Source organism: Jaculus jaculus, chromosome 1 (assembly GCF_020740685.1).
Source record: "Jaculus jaculus isolate mJacJac1 chromosome 1, mJacJac1.mat.Y.cur, whole genome shotgun sequence".
NCBI lineage: Eukaryota > Metazoa > Chordata > Mammalia > Rodentia > Dipodidae > Jaculus > Jaculus jaculus.
The window spans coordinates 331,386,392-331,409,532 of record NC_059102.1 but is presented as its reverse complement, the minus strand read 5'-3'; the positions used below and the strand labels follow the sequence as shown (position 1 = coordinate 331,409,532).

Sequence of the window (23,141 nt, the reverse complement as noted above, 5' to 3'; positions counted from 1 at the left end):
AATTCATGGGCTTCTGTTCCTTCTCAGTGGGAGTTACTAAAAGTACCTAACAGAAGAACAATGCTGATGGGTTAGCAAAAGCTGGAACACTATAAACATCACTCCACAAAATACCTCACAATTAACTCAGCCTTTAGAAAAAGAAATAAGGAGCCAGGCATGATGGCGCACGCCTTATGCCCAGCACTTGGGAGGCAGAGGTAAGAGGACTATTGTGAGTTCGAGACTACATAGTTAATTCTAGGTCAGCCTGGGATAAAGTGAGACCTTACCTTGAAAAAAACAAAGAAAGAAAGGGAGGGAGGAAGGGAGGGAGGGGCTAGAGAGATGGCTTAGTGGTAAAGGTGCTTGCCTGCAAAGCCTAAGGACCCAGGTTCAACTCCCCTGGACCCATATAAGCCTGATGAATATGGTGGCACATGCATCTGGAGTATTTTTGCAATGGCTAGAGGCCCTGGCATACCCATTCCTTCTCTTTCTCTCTCTCTCTCCCTCCCTCTCTCTCTCTCTCTCATAAATAAATATTTTATTAAAGAAAGAAAAAGGGGAGAGAAAAAGAAGATACTTTTTGACAGCAGTATTTCAGAGAAAGGCAGAGTGTGGTAAGGGGCAGATGAGAGAAAGGTACTCACCATCACTGTCTTTTTACTTGTAATCGGATCACCCCAGTGTCTCCATTCCCGTGACTTCACATACTCTTCCACCCTATTCCCACACTTCACCTTCACTCGCTACGGGTCTAGGTTACTCAGCGCTGTAGTAACTGACAGCAGCTTCAATGCAGACATGAAACTAAAAATAGCAGACATGAGTCAATGTAGGAAGCTCTTTCCCTCTGGGTGTACATAAACCTCTCATTAGGAAGTTCAGGGAAGCTGAGAATAAATCAAAGAAAACAAAGTGCCATGATTTCCACTTCCTATTAAACTATAACTGGAAGTGTGGGTTTAATTATAGTAACAAAAGCCCTATTCTTTACTACCATCAAACCTCTATAAGTCCATAACCTAAATGAAATTCCTTTAACCAGAAAAAAAAAACTAAAAATGTATTCTAACAAAGCAGTTGTAAAAACCTGGTGGTCCCTTCCATTCATGCATATCTTTCATTAGCAGTATCTAAAAATCACTGAGCTGCACTGATTGACAGGTATCAGAAGAGCAAAAAGTGTGAAAAAAGTAAAAATGGGAATATTAGAACTATAAATTTTTTAATATTTTATTTTTATATATTTGTTTGAGAGAAACAGGGAGAGAGAGAATATGGGCACACCAGGGCCTCCAACCACTGCAGATGAACATAAGATGCATGTGTCACCTTGTGCATCTGACCTACATTGGTCCTAGGGAATCAAACCTGGGCCCTTTGGCTTTACAGGCAAGTGCCTTAACCGCTAAGGCATCCCACCAGCCCTGTAACTATAGACTTTTTAAAGTACTACTTACTTAATTTGTGAACACAGAGATACATAGGACCTCTTACCATTGTAAATGATCTCCAGATACATGTTCCACTTTGTGCATCTGGTTTTACACTGGTACTATGAAAGTGAACCCAGACCAGCAGGCTTTGCAAGCAAGTGCTAAGTCATCTCCCCAGCCCCTAGATTTTAACTGTAATAGAGTTGTGCATCATTATGGGGATGTTGTATACCAACTGACTACAGAGGTCTATGTTGTCCAACATCTCAAACTTTGTCACTGTTTTGTGATGAAAACATCCAAAGGCCTCGCCTCTGCACTTAGAATTATGCCACAGAGCACTGTTAACTGCATGTGACCAAATATTGTCCTCCAGACACGAGCTGGCTGTTGTCTTCTTAAACTCTCAGCAGCTGTGACTGCCCAACGAGACCTGCACAAGACTGGACCCACTCATGGTCTATCATAAAGTAGGAGGGGCTTATGAAGCCCCACTTTGCCCCAAGGACTTATAAGCTATTAAGTTACTTACATTTTCTTCAATGGTGTGGCCACATGTAAGTTGCCATGCTCCTATAAGAAATCCTAATTAAGTTCACTGCTTCACCAAGCTAGATGTGAGTCAAATCATCTCTTTGCTCTGTTCTTGGTTCCCTATTTAAGATAAGTAGACATATGTTTGTCTGCCTAGGAAAAGTTCACACAACCACAGACACACAAGTGTGGGGCACAACAGAACCAAAGGGAAGTTTGGCAGGAGCAGTCACACACTGCTGTGGGTGATGAGGCATGCAACTGAAGCTAAGCTAAGGACAGTGTCCACAGAGGCAATCCCAGCACAGCCTCCCCTCTCCTAGAATGGAAGCCTTCCTGCTGCAGGAACAGGTAAGGAATACTACTGGGTGTAAAGGAGAACTGCAGGCTGCTCCTTCTGAAGGCAGAGTAGCCCTGGGGGAAATTCAAGGTGGCCATCTTCCTCCATACATGTGGAGTGGCAAGCCTCCTTGATGAGTGGGGTCTGCCAAGCACAGGGATGCCCTCCACCAGCAAACAGATGCGTGTGCATGCTACATCCCTAAAAGCGGCACACGGGATGGGATTGTAAGGAGGCTATGGTGTCAGGCTTGTGGCCCTGCTCTTGGTAGGTAATAAGACATGCAACTGAGGCTAAGCTGTCCACTGGAGAACGTACAATGGGGGAAAGCATGGAGAGGCCGCTATCTTCTGCACTGGCCTCTGAGTTGGAAGGAAAAGAGCAGGTAGGTGACATGAAATGGGGCGTTAGCTTCCTGCTTATTATGGCTGGAGAATAACAGGGGAGCACAGGTTAGATCTGTGTGAAAGTGCCCCTCCCGGTATCTCAACACTTATAACCCATGAGAAGAATGAGGCAGTGAGGAGAGAGAGATATAAGATATAGAAGATACCCTTCATGTCTTACCTTCAATACAGAGGAAGGAAAAATAAATGGTACACCATGAAGACGGGGCCCTAACAAAGGCTGTCATAGTCAGCTTCATGCTGCTGGGATGAACCTCCAAACCAGGCACAGTCTATAGGAGGACCATAATTTATTTGAAGCTTACAGATCCAGGGGACGTTCCATAATGGCAGAAGAAGCTGGCCCTCTTTCACAGGCCCCCACACACAGAAAGAAATGCCACCAGCAGCACCACAAAACAAGCACACTCCAGGCAGAACTCAAGCATTCTGCTTATCTTTAGGCTTTAATTCCACATATGGCCCAGTAACACCTCCTCCAGCCAGCGTTGGAGATCTAAGTTAAAAGCTTTAATAAACTCCTCAATCTATTGGGGGACAGTCATTCAAACTACCACAATGGCCCAGTACAGGAAAATGATTATCAGGGACTATTTTGCCTCTTAACTGTTTGAACTGGGAAAAAACTTTTTAAAAATAAATGAAAGTGCATCTCACAGGCTGGCTATGAGGCTGTGGGATATGGGAAGAGATGAAATCAGTCTGAGTGTTACAGAAGCAGATAAAGTGAGTAACACATAACTACATATGCCTCCTTATGACAAAATTTAAAAGTACAGGGCTGGAGAGATGGCTTAATGGTTAAGTGCTTGCCTGTGAAGCCTGAGGACCCTGGTTCGAGGCTCGACTCCCCAGGACCCACGTTAGCCAGATGCACAAGGGGGCACACACGCCTGGAGTTCGTTTGCAGTGGCTGGAGGCTCTGGCGTGCCCATTCTCTCTCTCTCTCTCTGTCTCCCTCTTTCTCTCTCTGTCACTCTCAAATAAATAAAAATAATTTAAAATAATTTAAAGTATATAATCTGAGGCAATTACAAGAGAAGTAAGTTGCTGGTGGACTGGCTCATACAAGCCATCAGGGATGCCTGGTTTTCATCAGCAAGGGCCCCGTGAGCACTGGTGACTGGAGGATGAAAGGAGGGCAGGAATCACTGAGAAGTGGGAAAGGCTCTGGCAGATATTAAGAACTTAGACTGGCAGGTAAATTGGGTTTGTACATTACTGATGCAATTGGGGGATTAAAAAACAACACTGACACACCGGGTGTGGTGGCACACGCCTTTAATTCCAGCACTCGGGAGGCAGAGGTAGGAGGATCGCCATGAGTTCGAGACCACCATGAGACTACTTCGTCAATTCCAGGTCAGCCTGGGCTAGAGTAAGACCCTACCTCAAAAAACAAAAAAAAAAAACACTGACAAAGTGGTCTATCAAGGTCACTTGAAAGAAGCAAATGTGACAAGATTTGTGTCAAAGTGGAATTTCTTGGAGAAAAAAAAACTGACAAAATGCCAAATTTAGCATTTGCAAGTCTCTTGGAGGCTTTAAACCTGGAGCAAAAGTTTAATGAAAGTATAAATGATGGAGTAGCACTGGTGAAAAAGACTAAGCTGGTTCCAGAGGTGGGCAATTATCACCCCAGAGTAAGCTGTGTGACACTGGTGCCAGAGACAGGGACATGGCAGTGATGAATCTGACCATGTGGATTTTGGTCTTGTGAAACTTTCATGCAGCAGGAATGTGACGGAACTTGGTACATACAACTGAAGATACCTTCCAAAGCAGTAAGTCAAATTTTATGAACTATTCTGATGAAAATTTGAAAATGCTAAGTGCATAGAGAATTGTACTTAGAGGTTTTGCTTATGAAATTTTAAAGGGGAAGGAAAGATTGCAGAGAACTTTGTTGGAACTGGGCTCTGGTATAAGGGCTGGCTGTGTTCTGCTGCCCATGCCCAGAGAGATTGATGAAGGTTAAATTTGTGATGGACTGGTATACTTGGCTAAAGATATGAAACTGACAGATAGAAGATTTAAAGTTGGAGAAACTAAAACAAGTCAAAAATTTACTGGCATACAAACTGGTTTCAGCTTATACCGAAGCTGCTACTGTCAAACACATTAGCAATTTTAAGGAAGATAACCCAACTACTTTTCATTGAAACTATGAAAAGATGCCTGAGAAAAGACTGCACAGTAGAAATGCAAACTCTTTTGAAAGGATATGACTGAAAGGAAGGACCCTGCTCTTCAAGGTCATGATTTATTTAGTGTGTGCATTAACAGCATGGCTGTGTCCTGCACACCTGGGATTGATTTTGGAAGCATGAAAAATGCATGGAATGGGTCATGATGTTTACAGTTCCAGAGGCTGCTGCTGAGACTTGGCATATGAGGTAGGTCATGGTGACCTGGATAGAGAGACCAGTGAAGCTATTAGAAGACAGTCCATGGTTTGCATGGAGACCCAAAGATGTTTTGAATATACCAGGACTGTGCAAGGCTACCATGCAGCACCGGTGGCCCTGGATGGAAGTTTTTCCTTGCTACTTAGCCCAGCTGGAGGGGCGGAACTGGAAAATCCAGAGACTGTTAGATCTTGGACTTGAACTACTTAAGTTTGATGTTTGCCAAATGGTTGTTGAGTTTGTATTAGTCCAGTGTCTCCTTCTTATGCCTTATAGCAATGAAAATGTTTACTGTGTACCAGTATATGTTGGAAGTATATAACTTGCTTTTATTTTACAGGACTCAAAGTTGAGACAGTCTTAAATCTCAGATGATACTTGGGACTTTGGAATAATCTTAAAGTTAGTAAAGAAGTTTTTTGAAGTTGTACTGAATATAATTTACAATGTAAGATGGTTATGAGTCTACTAGGAGCCAGGGACAGAATGTGGTAAGTTTGAATTTATGTCCCCCAATATATTAGGGAGTTTTATTAAAACTTGTAACTTGGAGTCACAGCCACCTGGCTTCCCTGGACCTGTAAGGCTCAAATAAATGTGTCTGGTTTGGAAGTTCATCTCACCAGTGTGGAACTGACTACAACAGTGCACATGCATGAGTTGGGTGCATGTGGAGGCCAGAGGTTGGCAACATTTATCTTCCTCACTCTCTCTCCTCTTTATTTACTAAAGGAAGGATTCTCACTTGAATGCAGAGCGTGCCCATTCAGGTAGTCTAGCTAGCCGGCTTGTCTCAAGGATCCCCATCTCCACCTCCCAAACACTGGCATTACATACAGCACCATGCCTACCCAGCAATGATGTGGGTGTTCAGGGTCTGAACTCTGGTCCTCATGCTTTCACAGCAAGTGTTCTATGCACTAAGTCATCTCCCCAGCCTCCACGTTTTCTTTTGCCTATTCATCCTTTGACAGACACTTCAGTTAATTCCATGTCTTAGTTATTGTGAATAGGAATATACCTTGATTTAATTTCCTCTGGACAAATATCCAGTAGTAAGATCACTAGATCATATGGTAGTTCTGTTTATAGTTTCTTAAGGAATATTGACACTTGTACTAATTTATCTTCCCATCAAAAATATGTAAGAACATCTCTAGATTTTCTTTTTGAGACAAGGTCTTACTGTGTTGCCCAAACTGCCTCAAGCTTCTGGGTTCAAACAATGTTCTTCCTTCAGCCTCTCAAGTAGCTGAACTCAGGTGTGAACTATCACTACTAGCTTACATATATTTCAAAGATAAATTCAAACTAAATTATACCTCTAGGAAAATAACACATTATCAATCATATAATGTTTACTCAGAACAAAGAAAGGAGGATAAAAAGTTATTTTTAATATTTATATATTTATTTATTTGCAAGCAGAGAGACAGAGAGAATAGGCATGCCAGGGTCTCCAGCCACTGCAAACAAACTCCAGATGCGTGGACCACTTTGTGCATCTGCCTTTATGTGGGCACTACAGAAATGAACCAGGGTCCTTAGGCATTGCAAGCAAGTGCCTTAACCACTGAGCCATCTCTCCAGCCCCAATATAGGTTATTTTACCTGACTTTTGGTAAAACCTGGGTGGCGTATAATGAGACTCCCAGCAGGCAGCAACCATAGTCGGGTGGAGGAGAGTGGGGGGCTGTGAGGTTACATACCACTCACAACAGTGTAGTCAGTCACTTACTTACAAATAAATAGCTTTACTGTTTATGCTTGTAATTTTCTTTTTCTTGCCATTTTATTTTATTTTATTTTTTGAGGCATGGTCTCACTCGACCCTAGATTAGACCCAAAACTTACTTGTAGCCCAGGTTCTGACAGCAATTCTCCTACCTCAGTCTCCCAAGTGCCAGGACTACAGGCATGAGCCATGTCCAGCTCGACTGTCATTTTCCATTTAAGGTTTTCTAATTTGGATTGACAATAGGTAAAGGAAATGCAGAATGCAAAACTATGAAGAAATGAGGACTACTGAACTTCACATTTAAACTCTGATCTGACAACAGATAAACACTCTCACTGGATTTGCAAAGAAACTGAATTATCTGTTCTTTACCAATATCCAAAGATTTGTGGTAAGAATTTCTCACATTAGATGCCACTTACTTGTTCAGAGATTAGCAAAGTGTTTCATAGAAACATATACTGTCATTTAAATGAATTATTGACAAAGTTTAAAAGGTTCATGCTGCCAACTCAACATCAGTTCTCATATATTCAAAATTCTGATCTTATATACTAGGCAAAGACTAAGTAATAGAGACAATCAGGACACGCCCTGGAGAACAATGCATACAGACCACACACGATCCAGGAGTCTAAGGCCCAGCCTTCTCTAATCAGAATGTACACAGTAATGCTGACGTGTGGTGCTCAGACATAACATGCACTCATGTCTTGAACGCTTGTACTATTTTGACGGCTTTAGGAGGCAGGCTTGCAGGTAGAAGTAGGCCACTACAGGTGGGCCACTGAAGGTTCTACTGGCTTCTGCATAAGATCTGGGATCTGTGAACAAGCTGCTGCACATTCCCACCACTAGTCTGAGCAGCTCTGCTTTGCCTTCTCTCTGGCGTGATGGACTAAGACCTGAAGCCACATGCTAACTGAAATCTTTCCTCCCTGAGACTGTCAAGTATTTTGTTAAAAGCAACCAGAAAATTAGTAGCAACAAAGTGGGATTATCACTGTGATTAAATCTGACCACATGACTCACACACCTCTGGCAATGTTTTGTGTGAGAAATATGAAAAGGTTTGGAACTAAAAGCTAGAGAAGCCCTAGGTAAGTAGAACTTAGTGGGTGAGTCTGTTGCAAGTTCACAAGACCAAAATGCCAACAGAAACAGAACAGTTCGTGAAGGGATTTACAAGGCTTCACACCTCCTGAGGATTTATAGGGAGGTAATGGTTATTAGGAATGGGAAAACTTTTTCTTCCATGGGGTAGCCACTGGCAAGTTATCTATGTTCCTGTAAACAACAACTCACCCATGCTCCTGTAAGCAACCCTAGTTAAACTCACTGAGATATAGTGTCACACACACACACACACACACACACACACACACACTCGTAGAAGGGAAGACTAGTTGGAAAATGGAGGTGAATTAGCAGAAGAGAGATGAGAGGTAATGGGGGGATGAATATGATTAAAATTACATCATATGTATAACATTAACTCATTATTATGTCTAATGAGTATACGCTAATTTTAAGAAAATTTTAAAAAGAAATGCAGAAAATAAAAACTATGCTCAGAAGCTTTTACATGGGAATAAAGAAGCTACTGAGAATTGGACTAGAGGCCATAGATGTTAAATTTTAGCAAAGAATCTAGCTATGTTCTGCTACTTATCTGAAAATCTGAGTAAAGCTAAATCCAAAAACAATAAGATGTATTTGGTGGAAGAAATTTCAAGATAGTATAGCAGTCAGGCTGAAGCATAGTTAGGGCTGGCTGCTTTTAGCCAGATTTTCAGAAAGAAAAAGAAAAAGCACAAAACTTGAAAAATGTGCAGTTTGGCAAGTAAAGGACTGATAGTGCTTTTAAAGAGTAGATAACAGCAACGCTGCAAGAGAAGTGGTGACAACTGTTAGAGACTGCCACCATTAAAGAGAAACAAAGCACATCTCTAGGACAACAATGAAAGCTGACCAAGAGCCAGACTCCCAACAAGCAAAGGCCATGTGGCCTGAAAACAGTCATCTGAAGAGAGCCAGAGCTAAGAGGGCTGGACTGAGGAAGAGCCACCCAAGGAGGTGTTTTCTGAGGCTCAGCTGCACCTGAAGTGTACTTGCATGACTGCACAGCGATGGGCCAAGAGGGCCCTGCTACATCTCCAGCTGGCAACAGGACTTAGCATCGCCCACATGGTACTGCTTTTGTAAGCATGGAGAAGTGAGAGTAACAGGGTCATGAAGGCTTGCACCAAGGTTCCTTTGAGGCAGGCAAGGTCAGATTCCCTGCAGAGAGCACAAGTTGTAACAGTGGTCCCAGGATGCTGGAAATGCCGGGAATGTGGGACATCTACTTAGGAAAGCTGCTAGCATTGACTGCAGCTTGTCTCAGAGAGGCCATGTGTGTTTTAAATGGCAGGGCCATAGATTAGGGTTTCCCAAGCCTGTTTGAGGTCATGCACCTAGAATGCCAGGCATGGCTCCATGATTTAGTGTCTGCCCTGTTGGATTTCATTCTTGCACTGGTCATATTATCCCTTGTCACACTACTGTTGTTCCCTTCTGAAATGACAATGTTTACTCTGTCCTTGTATATTTACAATATCCAACCTTCTTTTTGATTTCACAGGGAATCACAAGACACATACACACCAACTTGTTGGCTACTTTATTTGGTCTTGACAGATGGCATTAATAAAACTGTGGTTGGGTGTTAAACATCTGCCAAAGGCCTACGTGTTGAAGGTTTGGTGCCCAGAACAATTCTGCAGGAAGGTGGTGTTAACACTGGGTGAAGGGAATAAAGGAAATCCTCAGATTATTGGAGGGCACATACCCTTACAAAGGAGCAAGTGATCTGCCTTCCTCTTCTCTCTGCTCTTATCAGAGATATGGCTACTCCCTCCAAAATGCACTCCAGACAGGATGTGTCACCACCTGCCCACCTGTACATTAAATTCTGATGTTCTATGTCTAACATCCCAGGTACATGGCCTCCAATATGTTTAGGAAGGCCTGCCCAGAGGCCAATGGGACCAGACCGACCTTGGATTTTGAGCCTCCAAACCTATAGGTTAACTAAAGCCTTTGCCTTTAAAAAAAAAGGGGGGGGGGCTGGAGAGATGGCTTAGTGGTTAAGCGCTTGCCTGTGAAGACTAAGGACCCCGGTTCGAGGCTCAGTTCCCCAGATCCCACGTTAGCCAGATGCACAAGGGGGCGCACGCGTCTGGAGTTCGTTTGCAGAGGCTGGAAGCCCTGGCGCGCCCATTCTCTCTCTCTCTCCCTCTATCTGTCTTTCTCTCTGTGTCTGTCACTCTCAAATAAATAAATAAATAAAAATTAAAAAAAAAAAAGGCAGCGTCTCTGCCGTTTCCCTTTTAAAAAAAAAAAATTAGCGACAGACAGACCTAGATAGATAGATAGAGAGAGAGAGAGAGAGAGAAAATGGTCGCACCAGGGCCTCCAGCCACTGCAAACAAACTCCAGATGCATGTGTCACCTTGTGCACCTGACTTACATTGGTGCTGGGGAATCAAGCCTCAAACTGGGGTCCTTAGGCCTCACAGGCAAACATTTAACTGGTAAGCCATCTTTCCAATCCCAGCCTTTGTTTTTTTAATTAGTCACTTCCAGAATTTTACTATATTAACTCAAAGCTAACTAATATAAATAGCATCATTTTAAATATGAAGAAATTATGACATAAATAATTTATTAATATAGTCAGTTGCCCAGCTTGAATAAGCAAATTGAAGAATTTAATCCATATATCCTGAATTCTAATTTTCATAATTACATACTTACATAATTCTATTTCCACTAAATACAAGAAAAGGTACTTTGAGCCAGGCATGGTGGCACATGCCTTTAATCCCAGCACTCAGGAGGCCAAAGTAAGAGGATCATCATGGGTTCGAGGCTACCCTGAGAATACAAAGTGAATTCCTGGTCAGCCTGGGCTAGAGTGAGACTCTACCTCAAGAAAACAACAAGAAAAGGTACTTTGTGTTCCTTTACTCTGTATAACTGGAACTATGAAAGTGTTGAAAGTCAAGATTAATTTAATCATCTCTGGTTGACACCTTGACAGGATTTAGAAGCACCATGAAAACAAATCTCTGGTCATGTCTGTGAGAGATTTTCTAGATTAGGTTAGCTGAGGACTCACCCTAGCAGTCGATGACACCATCTCATGGGTGGAGCTCCCAGACTACATAAAAAGGAGAGACCTAGGGGACATGCAGCAGTCGCTGAGCTCTCCCCCTCCTCCCTGTGGATGTGGCAATGTGACTCTGGCTTCTTGATCCTGCCATGCTTTCTCTGACATGAAGGACTCAACACTCTAGAACTGCATGCAAGCTAGCATGAACTCTTTCATTCCTTAAACTGTTTTTGGTTGAGTGTTTTGTCCCAGAAATAAATAGTTAACTGATATGGTCATACATATAAAAAAAAATACCTTCTATCCTGCTCCACCACTCCCCCATCATGTTAGAATATAGTTCAATAATTCATAGATTGGCTATGAAAATTTATCATGTACCATGTACATTTTTCAGATACTTACCTAATATTCCCACAAAAAGAGATAGCTAAGAATACCACCAAAAGAGGGAAAGGCACAGGATACACCTGCAGGGAAGAGGAAGAAAGAACACATCTGTCTACTTAGCTGAGAAGAATCTGAGTGTGAAGCTGGTAAAGATGAAAACCTAACTGGATTTCTACACCCTCACAAAGGAATGGTGCAAGCTCAGTGGAGAGAACAATGCACCCAGAGATGCTCCCTCGGTGGCTGTTAGCTTGGAAAAGCAGCAGCAAATTCAGCCTCTCCTGGAACTCTGGTTCTAGTTACTATGTCCAAATTCTCCTTACCTCTGTGTGTGGCACTGTCTTGTATTATACATGTACCAGCATACTACAGTTTGTATGAGCGTAAGATCACCAGAGAGGTCTGGGCAGATGGCTTATTGGGTAAGAGTGCTTCCTAAGCATGCATAAGGGCCTAGGAGGGCCTGAGTTCTATCTCCAGCACCCAAGTGAAAAGTGGGTATGGCATGCACACCTATAACCCCAGTCAAGTGAGAAATGGAGACAGGAGAACTGCTAGGGTTCACTGGTCAGCTAAAATGACCAAAATTAGCAGCACTAGGGTCAATGAGAGACTCCGTCTCAAGGAAGCAAATGGAAGAGTAATAGAAGATGACACCCAACATTCTCCTCTGACCTCCATACATGGGCACACAAAGCTGTACACACAGTAAGTACGCAATACACACATCACACACACCACACACACATACATGCAGCCATCAGAACTGCAGAGATATATTACCTATCCCAGTTCTAGAAAACTTGTAAACCCTGCACTCCCACACCAAATCCAATAAACAAGTAGGATCTTGCTCTGGGGTAACCATACACATAACAAAATGTTAATTGATGAGATCTTAGTTTTTACTTGGATAATATTTTAAAGAAACTGCAAGAATCATCTAGAGCAAGCTAAGCTAGGCATGGTGGCTGTGGTGGTTTGAATGTATGGCTCCACTGTTTGAGGTATTTTAGTAAGACCAAGCTGGCTACATGAGCCTCCAGTTGGCAGAGCCTTGCTGGGGAAGACAGGTATGTCACTGGGAGCAGATTGTGTAGTCCAGCCCTACTGGGTGTGTTCAAAGCATGTATAGCTCCAGCAGTTTTATGGTGCTGGCTGTTGGTATTGTCTCTCATCATCCATTGAACATCATCCATTGATGGTGTTTCCCTGGAATTTGTAAGACTAAAATAAACCCTTTCCTTCCATAAACTGTTTCTGGTTACGTGTTTGTCCCAGCAATGAGAACCTAACTGCAAGAGTAAAATTGGTACCAAAAGTGGGGTTCAGAAACTCAGAGAAACCTGGTAAAATACAAAGTGAGATACTGTTGTCGGCCAGGTCACTCCGCTACTCCAAGGGCATTGCAAATTGACTTCTACAGATTGTTTCCAGGTGATGATCCAGCATGGCTGAAGACTTCCTCCAGGTACAGAGACTCTAGCCTGAAGCCTGCTGCCTACCTCCTGTGCGTATATGCAGACAGTTTGTAACTCCAAAGTAGAAGGGAAGTGTCACTGATATCAGGTTACATCTCTGTGTACTATCACAGGACTGGGAGCTAGTCAAGGAGGCTTACCTTTAACCTGTTGATACTTAAGAGGCCTATGAACTGACAGGAAGAGACAGAGGCCAGCTGGGCAGTGGTGGCCAAGAGGCGATGGTACAGCCACAGTCCTTTGGCGCCAAGTGGATACTGTCTGAGGAAGAAGTAGATATATGGACCAAGAAGCACCTATGTCTTTTGGGTTTTATGAAACAGCATGGATTCAATTTTACAAATGATAGCAAAGACCTTTCTTTAGGTCCCCATATCAGTATGAGGATATGTAGTATGCTAAAGAATTTCATGCAATCTTTAAATCAAGGCCTCTTTCCCTGCCAAAAGAAACAAAGGGAGGGCTGGAGAGATGGCTCTGTGATTAAAGGAGCTTGCTTGCAAAGTCTGACAGGCCAGGTTCAATTCCCTAACACTCATGTAAAGGCAGGGGCGAAATGGTCCATGTGTCTGGAGTTTGTTTGCAACGGTAGGAAGCCCCTAGTGTCGCTATACTCACTCTGTCTACCTCCTTCTCTGTCTCCCTTTCTTCAATAAATAAATATTTTTAAATATTAAAGGAACAAAGTGCAATGGATGGGGAGAGGATAAAGTTGAAATGACATCCCTCCTGTCTCTGTAGCGTCCTGTGGTGTTATTCATTTTCCTCTCTCACTGCTGCAATGTCTGCCACCTCCTCTGTAGGGACATGTTGGTCACGGCAAAGTCTTCTCCCTCAGGGACGACACATTTTCTGTTGTCTTTTTCTGTTTCTGAAAGACACGGTATGCCACAATGGCAACCATGGTGGATTCTCCCATAGACTCTGCCAGGAGGAAGTCCACACCCAAAGAATCTTCATGTTCCCCCAGGTAGGGCGAGACCACAGGCTGATGAAGATCCACAGCACAGAGCTGAGCACCAGGACAGAGGTTTTTTTTTCAGTGTCATCAGCCACCCAGTCAGAGGGGCCCTCATGATGCCTGGCACTGGGAGGGAGAAGATATGCAGAGCAACAACAGAGGGTTCAGCAAAGGCAAAGTCTACTCCAATGCTGATCAAAATCATCTCAGACATGTTGGGAGTCCAAAACATCATAAAACAGTGTCACCAACAGTGCCATGCAGACAAACATGAACTTGAAGGCCAAGGGAATAGTGCTGCTTGGGCTTGGGGCTACTCTTGTCTAAAGCAGGATAGACAGCACAGATTTCTGTCAACCAGCCATTTGGCATATGACCTACAGGGTAGGTGACTTCTTGGAACTGCCACTGCCTCTGAGTTGCTGAGCTGCCACCAAGGCCCTGGGAGATAAGAGGTTGACAGTGGGCTGACAGAGTCTCTGGGTGGCCAGAATCAAAGCCAAAGGCCATCAGGAACTCAGCATCTTCTTTAATATCACATCTTCACTCCAGCTCCAGGCCACTCTGTCAGCGACGATGTTGTGGATATTCCTGGGGTACCCCAGACACAGCGGGTGCCATGGATAAGCATGCCCACACACAGGGAGAGGTGGGGATAAGCAATGGCTCTCAGTATTCCAAGTGACTGTGAAGCAACACAGCTACGAAAACAACCCGAGTTATGATATGTGAGACTGAAACACATTCCCACCAAGAAACCATATTTGTGTTTTAGGAGAATGCCGCTATCAGTGTTGAAGACAGCGGTGATGGCACCAGCCACCACCATACACAGGGTAGCTTTGGTCCTATCTTGCTTGCCGTTCACAAACACCAGGCCCATAGCAGGCTAGGGAGCAGGCTCACTCTCCCTTGGTCATGGGTTGTGCCAAGCAGCTTGAATGGGCCCAACCAAGCCCATGAGGGATGGAGAGATGCAAGTCAGCCCCATGGAAGTAGCACAGAGTAAGAAAGCAGGATAGCTCTTGGTACCAACTCACTGTTGTGTTGTAGTTACCTTCTCACTGCTGGCACAAATCACCCAACCAAAAGCAGCTGTTGGAAGGTTTTGTTTGTTTGTTTTGTTTTGCTTTGGTTTGCTTTTTGGTAGCTCCCTGATGGCAGAAGAAAGGACGGCATAAGCAGAAGCTGGACATTACCTTTGCCACAGCAAGTGGAAACAGCAGCAGAAAGAGTATGCCAAACACTAGCAAGGGGGAATTGGCTGTAATGCCCATAAGATCAATGCCAACAACACATCTTGCCAGTAAGGATCCAACTCCCAAATTGCCATCAGCTGGGGATCAAGCATTCAGAACACTTGTGTTTATGGGGTACATCTGATTCAAATCACTACAAGCCCAGCACTGGGGAGTCTTAAGAAGACTGTCACAAGTGTACCCAGAAACCATAGATTGTTACTAGAAAATTGTTAGTGCCAGGGATGAGATACCTTCCAGTGAGTTGATGGCCAAGTGGTACATCCATGATGCTTCCAAAACATTACAGGCCATTGCTGAAGCTCTTGGTTTCCCATTAGGAATCAGTAGTAAGTATAGAAAAGCCAAACTTTGGGTGTGTGGTGTTGTGTGATGTGGTTTGGCTGAAACTGGGTCCCACTAGGGAACCCAAATTGGCCTCAAACTCACAGCCATCCTGTTGGCTTAGCACGCCTAAAGTGCTATGATTACAGACATAAGCTACCATATCCAACAGTGCTAGGAGTTAAACCCAGGGTCACTGAGCACAGCCCCTGCTCCACTTTAATTTCCTTATTTTTATTTATTTTTGCTATGCTAGAAAACAAACCTAGGGTCTCATACATAATAAGTGCTCTAATACTAAGAAATAGTCTCAACCCTCATTTTTTTTATTTTTTAAAGGTAAAAAAGAATACAATGGGGCTGGAGAGATTACTCAGTGGTTAAAGGCACTTGTTTGCAAAACCTAATAGGCCAAGTTCAATTTCCTCATACCCACATAAAGCTAGATGCGCAAAGAGGCACATGCATCTGGAGTTCATTTGCAATGGCAAGAGGCCCTGGTGCACCCACTCTCATTCTCTATGTCTCCATCTCCCCTTCCCTCTATTCTTCTCCCTCTTCTCTCCTTGTAAATAAATAATAATTTAATCGATGTCACAGGGTGCATAAATGCTTTACTCTTGCTAATAATGAATAATACTCAACTGTATGGAGTGCTATATTCCATTTAATCCATTCATCATCTGGATGAATACTTAAGCTTCTCTCATGTTGTAAACGGCACTGCTATTAACACTCCTATGCATGGTTTTGTATAAGCAGGTTTCTAATTCCGTTAGGTCTAAAACTGGTAGGTTCAGTGGAAAATCTATTTTTAATTTCTTTTTGTTTGTTTCTTTTGAGGCAAGGCCTCACTCTACCCAGGGCTGACCTGGAACTCATTCTGCAGCCCAAGCCAGGCCTCAAATTCACAGCAATCCTACTACCTCAGCCTCCCCAGTGCTGAGATTATAGACATGAGCCACCAATTTTCAAACTGATTTCTAAAATGATCATACCATTTAACATTTCTCAATAGCAACATATGGGACTTCCAATTTTTGTATGTCTTATGTCCTCACCAGTGCTTGTTCCATTTGTTGGGTTTTTAAAAAAAATTTTTGTTTATTTTTATTTACTTATTTGAGAGCAGCAGATAGAGAGAGAAAGAGGGAGGGAGGGAAGAAGAAAGACAGAGAGAGAGAGAGAGAGAATAGGCACTCCAAGGCCTCCAGCCACTGCAAAGGAACTCTAGATGCATGTACTACCTTGTGCATCTGGCTTACATGGGTACTGGTGAATTGGGCCTCAAACCAGGGTCCTTAGGCTTCACAGGAAAGCACGTAACTGCTAAGCCATCTCTCCAGCCCCTTTGTTTGATTTTAAGACTATCTTCAGTCAAGCACTTACAGAAGTAAGGACTACCCAGTAGTCTTTGGGTTTTATTTATTTCTCCTAAAAGCTACTAAGAACATAAACTATAATGCAAAGGAGGAAACAGAAACTGAAATCATTAAGAACCTGTCTCAAAGGAATGGGTGACATTACTGTGACACCTGTGACAGTCAATCTCTGGTTCTCAATTTGACAGGATCTAGAATCACCATGGACACAAATCTGAGGAAATATCTATGAGGAATTGTCTAAATTAACTGAGGTGGGAGGAATGTAGGTGAGACCATTCCATGGACTGGAATCCAGAACTTAATCCAAAGGAAAATGTGAGTGAGTACTGTAAGCAGAGTTTAATGGACTATAATGGGCAGAGCTTTGAAGACCTAAATACTAAGAGGAACACAGAGAAGGCCCAGCTCATGAACTTGCAGAGGGGAACACGGGCTCTATCAGGAACTAGGACAGAGGCAGTTCATATGATATTATCAAAGAAATTGGCTGAATTCTATGTCCTGAGAACATGGCTCACACTAAACTCAAAACAACAATCTGTGACTGGTGTGGTGGCACACACCTCTAATCCCAGCACTCAGGATGGCAGGAGAATGATTTTGAAGCCATCCTGGGCCACAAAGTGAGTTCCAGGTCAGCCTGGGTTAGAGTGAGATCCTCAAAAACACACGTAAAGGGCTGGAGAGATGGCTTAGCAGTTAAGGCACTAAAGACTCATGTTTGACTTTCCATGTCCCATGTTAAGCCAGACGCACAATGTGGCACAAGTGTGCAAGGTCACACAAGCACACAAGATGGCACACACATCTGGAGTGACTGGAGGCCCTAGTGTGCCAATTCTCTCTCTCTCTCTCTTTCTCATACACACACACACACACACACACACACACACACACACACACAATGATTAATTAATTAATTAAACAAACAAGAAAACCTAATTTGTTTGGTGGAGAAAATCTCAAGACAGGATGGCATCAGGCTACTGCTCAGAAAGCAGCTCTAGTCGTTAAGATCAGCACCAATGACGATAAATATCCTGCACAGTGACGGGACAGTAAGAAGGTGTTCTGAGGGCAAAACTTCACCCGTTGAAGGCTCCATCATGTGAAAATTCAAATTAAAGTGAAGGGGGGAACCCAACTACATAGGGAAATGCTTCATTGAGACAGCACCAAAGGCACACAGAGACTACTGAAGTTATCTGAGGCCATGCTTCACCCCAAGCCAACAGCAGAACTTGGAAGCATAGTCCATGTATGCTCCCATACATGACTTAACAGTTGTTAGGATGTGAAACATGAGAGATTAAGGGGGTCAGGAAGTACTAAACCCTGGCTCCAAGAGCTGCTAAGGCCAGGCTATGTGTCACAGGGTCAGAGACCGTGCAAGGAGGCTGAAAGGCCTCTGCTGGAAGGTATGAAGCTGGGCCCTCAACTGCAATGGAAAGCCAAGGATGCTGGAGTGGCAGAAGCACAGGACAGCAGGTTCAGGGTAGAGGTGGCCTCATTTCATGAGTGCTACAGGCAGCAGAGCTGGAGCGGCAAAGCTAAAAAAACTCTTTGGAGACTACATAATTCTATCATGAGCCCCAAATGACAGACAGAGCTGCAGAATTTGGAGTTTATCCTGATGGATTTTGGCCTTGGCTTTGGTCTGACCTTTCCTTTCTCAATTCCTGTCTTAATCACTTCTTGTACCTCTAAACATAATTCTTTCTTCAAGTTTTGTGGGTTCTACTTGGGAAACCCCACCCTAAAGCCAAGTTTGCATCTATATTTCTTGACAAGAATCCTTCAATAGCTTCCTTCTTGGCTCCCTACTACCACTGTCAGCCCTTTATAGGCCATGTATTAATAGCAAATCATATCACTCCCCTGCTTAAATCCCCTTTTAGCATCCCACTGTGCTCAATTAAATACAAACTCTTTAGCACAGACTATAATTCATTCCATGATCTGGACACCATCCACCTCACCCACTTTATTTTGAAAGCCTTTCCCACACTCACTCATTACCTATCTCCTTCGGCACAGTTCCTTCAGCTGACTAGACAAGCTCAGCCCTGTTCCCACCACAAGACATTTGTACTTCCCTATTGTCTACCTGTGACTTTCCCTATCCTTACATTCCCTCTTTGAGATGCAGACATTTCCCTCATCTTAAATGTACCTCATCAGAAAGGCCTTACCTAACTGGTCTATTTGAAGTTTGTCTGTCCTTTCTCTATCTCTCTGCTGTTACACACACATCACTGTGCTCTATTATCTTTACAGCACTAACAGCTATTTGAAATTATCTGGTATGTTTTTTGTCTCTTTGCTACCAGCCCAACATTATATGCTACACAAGACTATACAAGGACAGTTGTCTCTATTGACTACAAAATCCCCAGGCTCTAGAATAGTACCCAACACTCAGCAATTTACTGAAATATTAAATATACGTAACACAAGAGTAAGGGCATATGAGAAATCCATCCCCTATCTTCAAGACATTCTACAGGCTTCTGGTTTTTATCTACACAGGCAGAAGTGGCTGGAGGTGTGCAGTGGCCTTCCATCCAGAACCAGTCCCTGCCTGGCACTGCTGCCTTCTGCAGGACTGTAGAACCCAGCTCCTTCCATTACTTTCACAAAAGAGAAAACAGTTATCAGGGGGTACAAAGCACAGTAAAGTGCATGTGCAAGCCCCACTTACAAAAAGACAAAAGAAAATGAAAACACAATAGTCCAAATTTAGGGTCTTGAACCTTGAGACTGTTGAGAAAAGAATGGTGTTAGTTTCACATTGCTGAGATGACATTCAAACCAGGCATAGTTTAGAGGAAGAAGACTTTTGTTTCAGGTTTACAGATCCAGAGGAAGTTCCATTAGTGGAAGAAGATATTTCCATACATCCAAGCAGAAAGAAACAACCAAAAAGCCCTTGAAAACCAAAAGCAATGGGCAGCAAGAAGCAGGGACCCTACCATGGCTCAGACTTCTCTCTTATTCTTTTGGGCTGGAATTCAGGTCCACCCCCAATGACACTTCCTCCAGTCAGGTGGCTAGAGATCCAGGTTACAAGATTTAATAAAGCACCTGAGTCTGTGGGGCACATACTTTCAAACTACAACATGCCATCCACAGCCCTCATAAACTCAATCCTCTCACACTGTAAATTGTATTCATTCTAAGTTCAAAGGTTCACAGAGTCTTTGTCAGCTTGAAGACTATTCCAAAGTCCCAAGTCTCATCTGAGATTCAAGACTGTCTCTTAACTATAAGCCCTGTAAAACCAAACCAAGTTACATGCTTCCAACATATAATGGGACAAAGTAAACATTTCCATTGCTATAAGGTATAACAAGGATAGACTAGACTAACATAAAACCAATTAACCATTAGGGAAACATCAAACATCTGCCAGTCAAGTCAGAACTCTATAACAAGTCTCTGGATTTTTAACTTCCATCACTCCAGCTGGACTGAGTACCCAGAGAAAATTCCATCACAAGCCAGCAGTGTTCCATGGTAGCTTTGGACAGTAAAACAGGAATATACTGTTTTCCATGCCTCATCTAAGCAGAGGCTCCCATTTAATTCAGACAATGGTCTCATTGGCCTCTAACGGGGGGTCTCACTCTGTTTCATTTGCCCTCATCTCGGCAACAGCTCCTGGAACCATGTGCACTTCATGGCCCACTTCCATGCATTTTATTGTACTTCTAAAACCAATACCAGGTGTGCAGCCATACAACCATATGTTAATCCAGAGAGGAAATAAATCTTGACCATGAAGAGCAGGTTAATTCTTTCAAGTCATCTCCTTTCATTCAAGCCATCTCCTTTCAAAGACTTTTCATTCCTGTTCATTCAGTTTTTCCTGGGTGGAACCACCTCAAGCATCTTTCCATTGTTTGAGTATAACATGGGTTAATGGTGACAATCTGCTGGACAACAGCAGCTTCAATGACCTAAAACCTGTTCTGTGCCAGTAATTTTTTAATTGTTTGAATCAGTCTAACTTTAAGTCATATATCTTTCAGTTCTATATCTTCTCTTGGTCTACTACTTTCAAATTCAACCATGATCAAACTCTTAGGGCTCAAGCAGAAGAACACAACCCTCATGACAGTAGTCCATCTCCAACAAAAGTCTCTACTGTCTTTCTTCTCCTTTGAAAGTTCATATGATAAGTTTCCAAATACCATTCTCTCTGCATTTAGCATTTTCAAACTCTCATCAGAACAGTCCATGAAACATGACTTATTGCTTTGAAAAGCATCGTCATTTGCAAATGCCAAGTTCTGTCCCATTCCTCTAGCACAGAGGTTCCTAAAGACCAAAATCTACATAGTCAGACTCATCTCACCCCACTCTTTGGGCACCAAATTTCTGTTGTAGTCATTTTAATGTTGCTGTGATGAACATTCAAACCAGGCACACTTGAGGGGAGAAAGGAACTTATTTCAAGTTTATAGATCCAGAGGAAGTGGCAAAAGGTGCTTCCATATATTCAAGCAGACAGACACCTCAAACAGCCCATGAAAACCAAAAGCAATAATTACAAATGGGCACCAAGCAGCAGGAACCCCACCAGAGCTCAGGCTTCTCTCTTATACCTTTGAGCTGGAATTTAGATCTGCCCCCAGCACCCGCTTAAGGCTGGACTCCAGAATCTGCCCCCATTCCCCACCCTGTGACACTTCATCCGGCCAGGCATCTGGAGATCCAAGTTTAAGCTTTAATAAAACAACTGAGTCTATGGGGGGCATATATTCAAACTACCACATAGGGGAAGGCTTAAGTCCCACATGTACACAATAGACAGCATCACTAAGTGGCCTTTCTTTTCATATCTTAGCCTCCTTTGTTCATCCCAGCACAGAAAGATAACTCAAGAAACACCCAGGGCCTCCTCTGTGCGTGGGGTAAAATGGACAAAATGTCAGGCAGCTCAGCTACACTGTAAAATAACGCTGTGTCTTCAGTTCTCTATAAATAGCTTGTCCTTGGCATGCCAGATCTGCCTATTCCGGACACTGTCCTAGATTGTCTCATGTTGGCTACTCACCACTTACCCATCATCCCCTTCTCCATTGACACCATATTGCCCTGGGTCTCATGCCTTAGGTCCATCATTGCTGTTTCACATGGTGAAAGTAAAATGATGTGATACTGTGATGAAACATTTAGAGAATAAAATTGGAAAACCTTTCTCTTCCCATGTAACACAGTTTGAAATGAATCTCAAAGTTACATAGCCTTAATTTAGCAGACATCAAGGACTGAGAAGCCACAAAATAGTAGGAAGACATGTGAGAGGAAGTGGTTCCTTTGGTGCCCTTCCAACCATCCTAAGCAGCATTTGTACATCCTGAAAACAACTTAAACAGTTAGCATAGAAAAGTGAAACAGTGAATGACACTAAACTATCATCTTCCCTGACAAAATTAATACCACCAGCAACAAAAAAATACGCAAAAGTTTAAGATACACTCTGTTAGCAGGGCAGTGAGTTGACATAGTTCTGCAGGGAATGCAAAAGTACCAAAAAACAAGGTGAGAAATTTTGCAGTTTCTAATTGTGAACTAAAATTCCCCCAAAACAGCCCTATATGCTGCACCTCCTTCCAGCAAGGCTGAATGGACTGATAAAGCTCCTATGATCATAGAGCAATGGAATGTTGCAAGTCAGAGTCAAATTACCTTGGGCTACCTTTAGCCCATTTATTGACCATCTCTGTGTCTAAACTAATATCCTGATGACTATCAGTTAATCGATCAGGTGTAATCCTTTTTGAAATCCAAGAACAGACTCCAGCTCCCACCAGTCCAAGGGCTAAGAATGTCATCAGATAGCATCTGAGACCTATGGTAGAAATCTCCCCACTTTGCTGGAATCCTAACCATAACCCTACCTGATGGTCAGTCAATGTATTTGAAAAGAGCCTTGATTTATGACTTTCTTTTGTTCTGTAACCATAAAACCTTCATGAAATTGTTAACATGTTAGAGCATAGAATTTGGGTTAACCTAAATCTGTGTTCCAGAGCCATGGTCACTCATATTAGCTCCAGAATAAACTATCTCTTGTCCCTTTGAGAGCTGTGTTTTTTTGTGTTGACATAATACAATTATGTAATATGACCCTTAAATTCTAACAGCAGTCTCCCTTTCAAAAGACCTCCACTAATAAGAATACATGCATATCGACATATAAACAGTTTAATGAGTTTTCTGAGCTGATTTTCTAGACTCACAAGTTGATGCTTTGTGGGTCAGGATGAAGCCCTGTGATTCTACTCCAGAAGGAACAGGAATCCACAGAACACCACAGACCAGCAAAGTG

The 23,141-nt window shown here is 43.0% G+C and overlaps 1 protein-coding gene across 5 annotated transcripts in view; it reads right to left on the bottom strand.

The window, feature by feature from the left end:
• Positions 1-23,141, bottom strand: part of Syt14 (synaptotagmin 14) — a 222,330-nt gene that overhangs the window by 161,675 nt on the left and 37,514 nt on the right. The window contains exon 1 of one of the 5 annotated variants that reach the window (XM_012947718.2): positions 11,410-11,473. The exons of the other annotated variants lie outside the window; for them this stretch is intronic. The gene's annotated coding sequence lies outside the window, so the exon portion shown is untranslated. Of the gene's footprint in view, positions 1-11,409; positions 11,474-23,141 lie in introns of those variants that run through there. 5 annotated transcript variants of the gene reach the window in all.